Source organism: Dermacentor albipictus, chromosome 1 (genome assembly GCF_038994185.2).
Source record: "Dermacentor albipictus isolate Rhodes 1998 colony chromosome 1, USDA_Dalb.pri_finalv2, whole genome shotgun sequence".
NCBI lineage: Eukaryota > Metazoa > Arthropoda > Arachnida > Ixodida > Ixodidae > Dermacentor > Dermacentor albipictus.
In genome coordinates this window covers 78061828-78073321 of record NC_091821.1, presented here as the reverse complement: position 1 = coordinate 78073321, position 11494 = coordinate 78061828, and the positions used below count along the sequence as shown (strand labels likewise).

Genomic DNA, 11494 nt, shown 5'->3' with positions numbered 1-11494 from the left:
CTACGCTCCAACATCCAGTTATGATGATGAAATAGATCAGTTTTATGAAGATGTTGAATTAACGATGAGAAAAGTACAAACTCAGTATACTGTAGTAATGGACGAGTTCAATGCAAAAGTGGGGAAAAAGCAGGCTGGTCAGCAAGCAACTGGTGACTGCGGCATCGATTCTAGGAACGCTAGAGGAGAGATGCTGGTAGAATTAGCGGAAAGGAATAAGTTGCGAATAATGAACACCTTCTGGAAGCATAGCAATAGAAAGGGGACCTGGAAAAGCCCTAATGGTGAAACAAGAAATGAAATAGGTTTCATACTCTCTGCCGATCCCAGCATAGTGAAGGATGTTGAAGTGTTAGGTAGAGTAAAGTGTAGTGATCATAGGTTGGTGAGGTCTAGAATTCACCTCAATTTGAAGAGAGAAAGAGTAAAATTGGTCAGGAAGAAACCGGTCAACCTAGACACAGTAAGGGTAAAAGCAGACAAATTCAGGCTGCTACTTGTAAACAAATATGGAGCCTTAAAACAGAGAGATCAAGATGAAATAAAGGTAATGCATGAAACCGTAACTAGGCTGCTTCAGAAGCACCCATTGAAGTGGGAGGTAAGGCACCAAGGCAACCAGTACACAAGCTCTCCGAAGTAACAAAGGACCTAATAAAGAAACGACAAAGAATGAAAGTATCCAACTCATGAGGTAAGCCAGAATTTGCATAACTGTCCAAACTGATCAACAAGGAGAAAATAAGGGATATTCGAAATTTTAATGTGAGAAAGACTGAGGAAACCGTAAAAGATGGACGCAGCATGAAATCAGTGAGAAGGAAACTTGGCATAGGACAAACCAAGATGTATATACTTGAAGATAAGCAGGGTAACATCATTCGCAATCTTGAAGGTATAATAAAAGCAGCAGAATTCTATACTGACCTGTACACTATTCAGAGGAGCCACAATACCTCCATTCGAAGCAGTAATAAACAAGTTGCAGACTCCTATAACTAGCGATGAGGTTAGAAGGGCCTTGCAAGACATGAAATGGGGAAAAGCGGCAGGAGAAGATGGAATAACAGTCGATTTAATCAAAGATGGAGGAGACGTAATGCTTGAAAAACTGGCGTCTTTCTATAGACCGTTCCTTTATGGCCACCACCATATTGCGTACGCAGTGGCGCAATCTATGGGCAGTAGGCATGCTGGCTTGGGCGAGCACTTCGTCTTGTATGTCGGGTATGCGCTCGGCGCTGGTTTTTGGCATTTCTTTTTGCGCTCACGTGGTCTGTTTAGTGTGACGTGGCTTCTTCTACATGGAAAACAGGTCTGTGAGACGTACTGAAGTGGTTTAAGTCAGCATGGCCAGACTTTTGGTGGTGTTAGGCGGACGGAGCACGCAGCACGATGTGTGCGTGCGTGTTTGAGCCTACATCACCCTCTGAGATCAATTGTATATTTATGAAAATTCTGTTCACTAATGTGTCCTTATAGCAGTATTCTCCTTTAGTTCTAAGTTGCGGTTTAGGAGCAATGAAACATATGCGACGATTGTAACAGCATGGGTACCGTTCTGCTATGCTAGAAGTTGTGCTGTTATACTTTGAGAAGCGTTCAAACTGTTAGCTGTAGATTGTATTACGTGACTATTTGTATCGGTGGACGTAGTTTCCACCCATGGATAAAATAGTTTTGGTTAGTCGTAACAGCATGCCTTACAGGGTGAATTACACTTGTCCAACAAAGCATCCGTTATGAACTGCTTGAGCGTCTGAAGCAGTGGTAGATGCTGTATTATATATATCTTTGCTCTATATAGCGCATGGTTCAAGCATGCGACATCAACATTTATACATTTATAAACGTTGTGTGGCATGACCGTGCGAAGTCTTATTACAGCATTAGCCCGTTCTCTCTCTCTTCAAGAAAGAGGTTGACAACCGTCTTTTTTTTTCCGGTTTTGTTTCATCCTGTGCTCTCGACGCCCTCATCTGTATTACGAAAATTTTGACCTCACAAATAGCCGTCGCATTCTTTTTATGCGATCCCTTTCGGATATTATGGCTTTACAGGGCAAAAAAGGCCATGCTGAAGCAAATAGCTTGTATATGTATCATGCTGGTTCACCAACCGCAGTGATCGCTGTGTTGAGCAGCACCATTGGCCTCATACAGGAGGCTTGCGTAGACATATCGTAGTGATTTCAAGTCGACTAGACTTGAAATACGTGAGAACAATGCCGATCTATCACAAATATTTGATGGCGTCTGGCACTTAGATGTTTCGGGGTTGCCTTTGGTTGGCCGTACACTAGCATGCGCTCTTACGTTTTAGTCCCTACGCCAAGCCATCAGATATTGAGCAGATTTTCCATTTCCTGGCAATACAATGACGTCGGTTCTTTTCGTTGGATTAAGACTGATACATCCAAAATAGCTCACAACATGTACACACACCACGGCTGATGATGCATGTCACATGTTTGCGCTACCAAGAGATATATTTCTGCATATTGTAGTCACTGATGCATCGAAAGCCTACACACTGGTTCGCCGACGACCTTGTATGAATGGACATTGCGTAAATTTCACAAAGTATGAGCTAAAACATGTCGAAATCGTTCTGCAGCACGCGAGAACAATACTTTCAAGCAGCGCCATGCCGGATTGCACAAGCAAGAGAGGAGGAAAAGCTTGCCGCGCCCCCTTTTCTCCTCGCCCGATGAAAAGGTCTATACAAATTGTCCATTGACTTCAGCGGTCCTAGAGAACCGGAAGAATACAAACATGCTAATCCATAAAAAGGGATATGTTAAAGAATTGAAAAATTATAGGCCCATTAGCTTACTCCCAGTATTATATTAAATATTTGCCAAAATAATCTCCAATAGAATAAGGGCAACACTGGACTTTAGTCAACGAAGGGAACAGGCTGGCTTCAGAAAGGGATACTCTACAACGGGTCACATCCATGTCATTAATCATGTTATCAAGAAATCCGCAGAACACAATAAGCCTCTCTATATGGCTTTCATAGATTATGAAAAGGCATTTGACTCAGTAGAGATACCAGCAGTCATAGAGGCATTACATAATCAAGAAGTACAGAATGCTTACGTGAATACCTTGGAAAATATCTACAGAGATTATACAGCCACCTTAATTCTACACAAGAAAAGCAGGAAGATACCTAAAAAGAAGGGGTCAGACAGGAGACACAATCTCTTCAATGCTATTCAAGCTATTGAACTGGTAAGGCTTAGGAGTAAGGATCAACGGTGAATATCTCAGCAACCTTTGGTTTGCCAATGACATTGTTCTATCCAGCAGCAATGCACATGAGTTGCAATAAATGATTGAGGACTTTAACAGAGAGTGTAACAGTGGGGTTGAAGATTAATATGCAGAAGACAAAGATAATGATGAATAGCTGGGCAAGGGAACAGGTGTTCAGGACCGCCAGTCAGCCTCTAGAGTCTGTGAAGCAGTACGTTCACCTAGGTCAATTACTCACAGGGAACCCGGATCATGAGTAGGAAGTTCACAGAAGAATAAAAATGGTTTGGAGTGCATACGGCACACATTGTCAGCTTCTGACAGGAAGCTTACGATTATCATTGAAAAGGAACCTGTACAATCAGTGCATTTTACCGGTGCTGACATATGGGGCAGAAACTTGTAGAACAAGCTAAGGACTGCTCAAAGAGTGATGGAATGAAGAATGCTAGGCATAACCTTAAGAGACAGAAAGAGAGCGGTTTGGATCAGAGAGCAAATGGATATAGCCGATATTCCAGTTGACATTAAGAGAAAAAAATGGAGCTGGGCAGGTCATATAATGCGTAGGTTAGATAATTGGTGGACCATTAGGGTTACAGAATGAGTGCCAAGGGAAGTGCAATTGAGGATGGCAGAAGAGTAGAGGGGGGATGAAATCAGGAAATTCATGTGTGCTAGTTGGAATCGGTTGGTGCAGGACAGGGGTAATTGGAAATTGCAGGTAGAGGCCTTCGTCCTGCAGTAGACGTAAGATAGGCTGCTGCTGCTGATGATGATTATTATCATCATCATCTTGTTTGAGCCATTTCGCGTGCCTCTACACTGGACGTGTTGAAGTAGACAAGTGAAAGCCTGTCTTACACAGTGCCAGAAATGCTGTCAGCAAAAACCGCATGCTGCATTTGTCATGAAGGGTAACGTGACACGGTGGCCATGATGTAGATGCGGCTGCAAGCCATGCAGGAATGTGGTGCTGCCAGAGCAAAATGGGTGAAACCTTCCCACATTATGGGCACTTTGCACTGAACCCATAGGTAGACAGGGCCAGGCTTGAGGGTAGACCCGTGTAGACCCCTCTAGCCCAGCCGTGCTGAGCCTGAGCTACTTATCATCCTTCACTACAGGTGGCAGTAGTTGTCTGATCAATCAATATGTTCAGGGTTCTTAGCACACTTGACAGTGCCTGGTGAAGCCGGATGTGTCATGCCAGAGATGCTAAGATAGCTAAAATTTATACTGCACTTTAAACGTGACCTGCAGCAATGATTTGTTGCCGCAGCGAAACCGCACAAGTGCATGCAAGCGAGAGCATTGTTGCTTGTCAAAGGTGCAAACTTAACATGCTCGTGTGACTGTCTCCAAACTGTATATAGGCCATCATGCTGTTCGTCAGCCAAAGTGTTCCAGCAGCTTCCAAGCAGAGACGTTCATGCAGCTACAGTGATCAGAACGAATGGCTGTGCAGACTATGTGACTGCTTTCTGGCAGAATGACATGGATGGCTTTTAAATGTGTTAGCATTCTTAAAATACTTTGCACGCACACTTTCCGGGGGCTATATATATATATATATATATATATATATATATATATATATATATATATATATATATATATATATATATATATATATATATATATATATATATATGTGCGTACATTACATGCATGCATGCATGCATGCATGCATGTATGTATGTATGTATTTATGTTTGTATGTACGTATGAGGGTTGATGCAGAAATATAAGGTTCCCAAAGAGCCCCAGCCACACGAGAAGGTACAAGGTGAAATTCGGCAACACTGCTGCACGCGTCTGTTCCCCCACTCTCGATTCCCCCCCGGCAGCGCTTTGCTGTGCCGCTCATTTTTGGCTCAGCAGCCGTCCGATATGGAGGTTCCCATTTGTTGATCCTGCCAAGTGCGAGACGATGAATATCCACCCATGGATATTCATCGTCAGTTGACAGTGGTGTATGACGACAAGCGTATGTTTGTTCAACACATCCGAAAGTGGTGCAGGGAGTTTAGTACCCGTCGGAAGAAAGTCCACGATGAAGAACGGAGTGGAAGACCGTCAGTTTCGGAGGCGGTTATCGAGATGGTCCAATGCGAAGTTCTTCAAAACAGTAGGATCACCATTCGTGTACTTGTTGCTCAGATTCCTGGGAGTTCTTATGGTACAGTGGAAAGAGCTTTGACTGAAAAATTGGGATATCACAAGTGTTGTGCTCTATGGGTATTGTGGCTATTGACATGAGGCCACAAGGAGAAACGCCTTAACTGTGCTCGCCAGTTTATTCAAAAGTGTCGTGAAGATAAGGAAAGATTGCAAGACTCTATTGTTACGGGAGACGAAACATAGGTGTTTCATTTTACTCCCGAAACGAAACAAAAATCCAAACAGTGGCGTCACCCGGAGTCACCAGTCGCAAAGAAGTTCATGCTCCTTCTGCTTGCAAAGTCGTGGCCAGTGTTTTTTCGGATTGTAAGGAGGTACTGCTGATCGATTTCATGGAACATGGGAGAACAATCAACTCGCACAGTTATTGTGCAACACTAAGAAAACTCAGGCGAGCTATCCAGAACTGCCGGCGAGGATGACTGGCAGCAAGTGTAACGCTGCTTCACTACAACGCCCGACCTCTCATTTCCCGTCAAACCCCAGAACTTTTGACAAATTTTGGGTGGACTGTCATGTCCTACCCACCGTACAGTCCAGACCTCGTGCCTAGTGATTATCACTTGTTCCCCAAGTTAAAGGAACATTTGAGTGGCCAACGCTTCCGGAGCGACGAAGTCGAAGAATAGGTGAAATGCTTCCTCAACGGGTTGGCGGCGGAGTTTTACAACATTGGGATACAGAAATTGGAGCACCGTCTACAAAAGTGCATAGAAAAGATGGCGATTATTTAGAAAAATAGAGCAAAGTTTCAGCTTTCCAGTGATGTAAATTTCTATGAGAATAAACAATGTTTTCTATTTCTAAAATTATGGGAACCGTATTTCTGGATCAACCCTCGTATGTATGTATGTATCTTTGTATCTGTTTTCTCGCCTACCTTGGTTGCTGGGTAGTCTGTGGTGGAATGATTAGTGCATTGGGCTATTGTGCTGAGGTGACAGGGTTCAAAACTAACTGTCGAACCAATTTGGGTCACTAATTATGCCAATGTGTTTATATGTACCACCATTTCTCTTTCCATCGACATGCTGACTATAGATGTGGGACTAGGTAGACACCTCTGAGAAACTCTTTCATGCCAACTTGGAGCACTATGTATGTGCCACTCGGTCCGTGCTGGTCTTCAATGAACCTCTTTCATGCCAAATTGGGACACTTGGTATGTGCCAGTAGGTGTGTGCCACTCTCCAACGAATGTATTTGATGCCAGCGTGGGTGACTACTAAGTGTGTGCCACGCGGAATGTGCCACTATACGATGATGAAAAGGCTCCCTTGAATTTCTTCGATGCCAAGCAGAAACGAATTTACATCACAGGGGTTTCTCCAGGACAGCAACTCAATGCATTAGCAGGCTATGCCACACATGTACTGGTAATGTATCACTTTGAATAAATGAATTTCACACCAATGTTTTAGCCAGCTGCGCCATGAATACACTAGATATGGGCTGCTTTTCAATGAACCACTGGCCAACTAGGTTCACTGAGCATGTGCACTGAATGTGCGGCAAATGAGGGAACAATTCCCAGTGTTCGCAGACACCGGCGCACTGCACTTCTCGTATCAGAGGCCATGCGTGGACTTCTCTGCAGTAATACCTCGGGGGGCGAATCGGAAAGTTTTCACCCCTATCTTTTTAGCCAAGTTATGGCTGTGAATGCAAATGCAGCATATCCATTCCCAGCGGTGGTACTTTCTTGGACTGGCCCAGCCTTATCTGCCAGTAGCTCCATGGCACGGCACTGCTGTCAGTTGCTGAAGATCATGATTGAACTTCACATGTGCACGGCGTACCACCAACGAAGTGTGATTTGTTTTCTAGGGAACAAGGGACGAATGTCCATTGAAATCCACAGGGAAATGCAGCCCACATATGGGGAAAGGTGTCTTGCTTTAAGAAGTGTAAGGTGGTAGTGTTGCGAGTTCGCAGACAGCTGTGAAGATTTTCATGACAATGAACGTTTGGGGAGGCCGGGTGCATCGCTGCTAATACAGGGGCATCTCAAGTTTAGTGCTGTGATGGGACAAATGAGGGGGGGGGGGGGGTTGAACTGGTGTGGAGACTATGTGGGAAAATAGTGCAAGGTACTTAGAATAGTACGTGTATTTGTTATTACCTGTACGTACCTTATTTTGGCTAATAAAGTATAGGGGCAAAGACTTTTTGATTCACCCTTGTAGATGGTGCAGCGTGACCAGAAAGCTTGGGAGAGGAGTTTGATTGCCACATGACACATTTCTCAGCACTCGCACACACTGGATCACCATGCAGTTCAGAGGCTACGTGCAGGCTTTGTGGCAGCGGCGCATGATAGCGGCAGGTGTTCTTATGGAAGTGTGGGGAAGTCCTCCTGCTTCATACTGAATTTACAGAACTCATTTCAGCCGTGAAAATACATTGTGTCACTGCATTGATTTAATGCCAACGCATTGCTGTCAACTGTCATCGTAAGAGGGGTGCCGCCACTTTTATTAATTTTTTTTTTCCACGGGATGCACCTACCTGTGCGGCAGTACTTGCAAATGCTGCCAATTCGAGCTTCCTTCTGAGCCGAGTGGCAGGCTTCAGTAGCGGTTGCGGAAGTTCAGCTTAACTGAATGAGTGGTGCAAGCAGGGTGTCTACCAACCGGGAATTCTCAGGGATTTTGCATACTCTGGAAATACTAGGGAACTTGTGCTTATATCTGGGAAAATTGGCTATAATTTTTTTGAAGAGGAATGAAAGTTGCATCAATGCTGGCTCAAGTAAGAGGAATCGTAACGAATTGTCTTTGATGCCATGTCGTTAGCTGGAGCTGTTACCAGTGTACAGTCAACAACCGATTTTCCGGACACCCGATTTTTGGGACATGCCCGATAATTCGGACGGCTTCGTGGCCCTACCACATACTCCATAGAGCCAGTGTATAAGAACGTCTGAAATATCGGACCTAAAAACCCTTCGCCGTCCAATTTTCCGGACTTTTTGCCATGACTGCAGGTCCGAAACGGCATTAATGAAAACCACCGCCGCCGCCATTTTTATTATGTCGCCGCCTCGAACCGGCGCTCTCGCACGCAGAACAGCTGGCAGCCGTAGCCACCACCGTGGCAATGCTAGGCCAGGCTGCTTCGATGTTCGCTATTAAGCTTCTTGTCGTTCAATGCGGTGTTTTTCATGGAAAGAATTCGCCGCTGTCAGCGATGGCACGGACTCTGGCGAATTGCATAATGCTGGTTCCCGAAAGTCAGCTGCGCCTCAACACAGCAATGTTAAGCGGTGAAGCATATGTGAAGTATTGCTGTGAAGCTTAACAAGCGTGGGAAGGGCCAATTATCATGGAACACAGCATGTAGTCCTTAATTATACACACGTGCACCTGCTGTCTCTTCTCACCTTCAGAGCGTTTTCAGACGTGCCTGTGGCAATTTGAGCCCTTAAGGGCAGTAATACCCCTGTCACACGGCAAATCTAATGCCATTTCCAACAAATGACATTTGTTGCTATTAGTGTCATTATCACAGCGCACTGTCACACAACGAAAACTAATGCCATTTGAAAATGATGACAATGACGATAGTAAAAAAAAAAGACTCGCCTCAAACCCACTTTTGTCCAAGAATTATTTTCCAATGTGCTAAATACCACTAGAATATGTGATCGTTGCTTTCAAACCGTAGCGTTCGATCACTAACTTGTCGACATTACCAACGAAGTCGAGTCGAGCCAAGCCAAGCCAAAGCTAAGGCAAGCAACAGGGCGAAGAGAACGATAGGCACGTCCACTACATCTGCTAAAGTGGTACGAGCAGGGCAGTTGCATGTCATCGCTGTTCTGATGTGCATGCGGGCTTCTAATATCCTCATTCTTGGCGCGTGCCACAGGAAAACGTGTGCACGCTTTTACGCCAAGTCAATTGAAGCGGCCGCGGCCAATGCTCCGGTGCGAACCAACATGACTGCTGCAGCGAAAGCTAAAGACGGCTGTCTGGTCACTGGACTAAGAGTAGTTTTCTGTATTTACGCACGTGATAAACTTCAATGTCGTTAAAGCAATAATTAGGTAACAAAATGGATAGAATAATAGTGATTTTTTGTTAAAACAAAAAAGAAGCATGTACTGTTTGCGAAACACTGGTAAACTCGTGGTGTCGAGGATACACATTCAGTTCCAAACAAATGCGAATGAGTTTGGCGAACTCCTTCGTTTGTAAATGTCATTTTCGAAAATGTCCTTACGTTTTACCATGTGACACCAAACAAATGGCATTATCAGCAAATGTCATTAGTTGTAAATGACATTAGATTTGCCGTGTGACAGGGGTATAAAAGACATGCATTCATTTTTTTCGGATGTTGACTGTACAACTGACCAAGAGGATGCTTCAAATGTCTCATGGGCCAAACACGCAGTGGAAGGAGGATGAGAACAGAAAGGACCGATGCACTGAGGAATGAATGGAAAAGGAAGTGCGCCACCACTTCTTTGGAAGAGCTTGAGCTCAAAAAAAGTGTTGGCTGATGCCAAGATGCAGTTGTTCCTCATCCAAACCAAAATAAACTCTTTAAAGCAGTGAAATGCAACACTGAAGCATTGTGCGTGGGCTGGGAGTATGTCAGCACAGTTGAGGTTGACTTACCAGGTGCAGAGAGAGAATCGCACTTGTGACAAAGTTCAATCCCCATACCAATGAGCTTACTTTCCGTTGATAGAAATGGTTCATATTTGAAAATATTTTCTTTTGTATGCATCTCTTTTTATTTGTATTTGAAAATGGTGAACTCAATTTGCAATGGGCTTTGCCACTTGTTCAAGTATATTTTATTCGCTCTACATTTTACTAACGCCTCCCTTCTGTTTTCTTTTAGAATAACATAAACACTACTAGTCACTATTAAAACTGGATTAAGTGGTTTTTTTTTTTTTACATACCATACTTACTAGAGAGTGACAGCATCGGGCGACAGGGTGTCAGCCCATTTTGGCACAACAGAGTTCTGTCACTCAGCTAATTATGTCAAGGCACTTAGGGAAAACCTAGAAAACTCAGGGAGTGTGGAAATGTCAGCTTAGTTAGCACCCTGGCAAGTCAAGTTTTTGCATTGGGTCTATATTAAACCAACCAAATAGTCACACCTTGTTTCCCGTGTCCAAAATATCAGCTTATCCGGATTAATTTTAACGGGAGTCTACTATACAGTAAGGCATGGTACTCATTGTCTCACATTGAAAAATTCCACAATTTATTACTGTGCTTGCATATTTAAGTTTGTTGACTGCAGTGCTGGAGGCAGTTTAGTTGGAAATTCTGTTTACTTCTCTTGTTTCGTGCCAAGAAAAGACAGTTTACTAGAAAATTGCATCTGAATCGTCTGCATACCTTTAGCGCAATTCAAATCGCCTGCTCCCCAAGCGGGGAGTGGGGATGTTGCAGACGCCATCACTGCCCTTTTCTGCCGTCAGTGAGTAAAACGGCACCCGAGGGACAATGCTATGCTTTTCTACGCAAAGCACAAACATGCCGCCATGGAGAATTTGAGCTAAGACAGAGCGTTGAATTTGCCGCTGCAGCTGCTCTTGGTCAAGTGGCGTGGACCGTTTGGGAATACTGCGACATCACATGGATATCACATTCTCTGATGCTTGCAGTTTTTGTGAGTTGCATAAGCTAGCAAAGCCAGCGTAACACTATACGATAATGACACTGCAGAAACGTGAAAGTGTGGGGGGAGCAAAGGAGAGAAAACGAAACCTTTCAACCGCCTGCATCAAAGTCAAGGGTAACATCAATGAGCTTTTTGTAAATATCAAATAGAACTGGACAAGTAGTATTTTCTTTCATCTTGTAATGCAATACAATGATCTTTTTATTACAAGTGGTTGAGTAGTAGTGAAATAAAATATAATGAGGAGTGCCTTCGTCATAGGGTTAGTACTTGAATGTCCCTGGGGAGTCTCTAATCATGTCCTGAATTTACCTAAATTTCTCGATTACAAAGGCTCTGTTTGTGATAATATTGACACCTTAGATGTTCTCTAGCACTAATGTATCACTTTAGCT

The 11494-nt window shown here is 43.9% G+C and overlaps 1 protein-coding gene across 1 annotated transcript in view; it reads left to right on the top strand.

The window, feature by feature from the left end:
* The window catches only part of CkIIbeta (casein kinase II subunit beta), a 79406-nt gene that overhangs the window by 55089 nt on the left and 12823 nt on the right, over positions 1–11494 (top strand). The window lies entirely within an intron of this gene.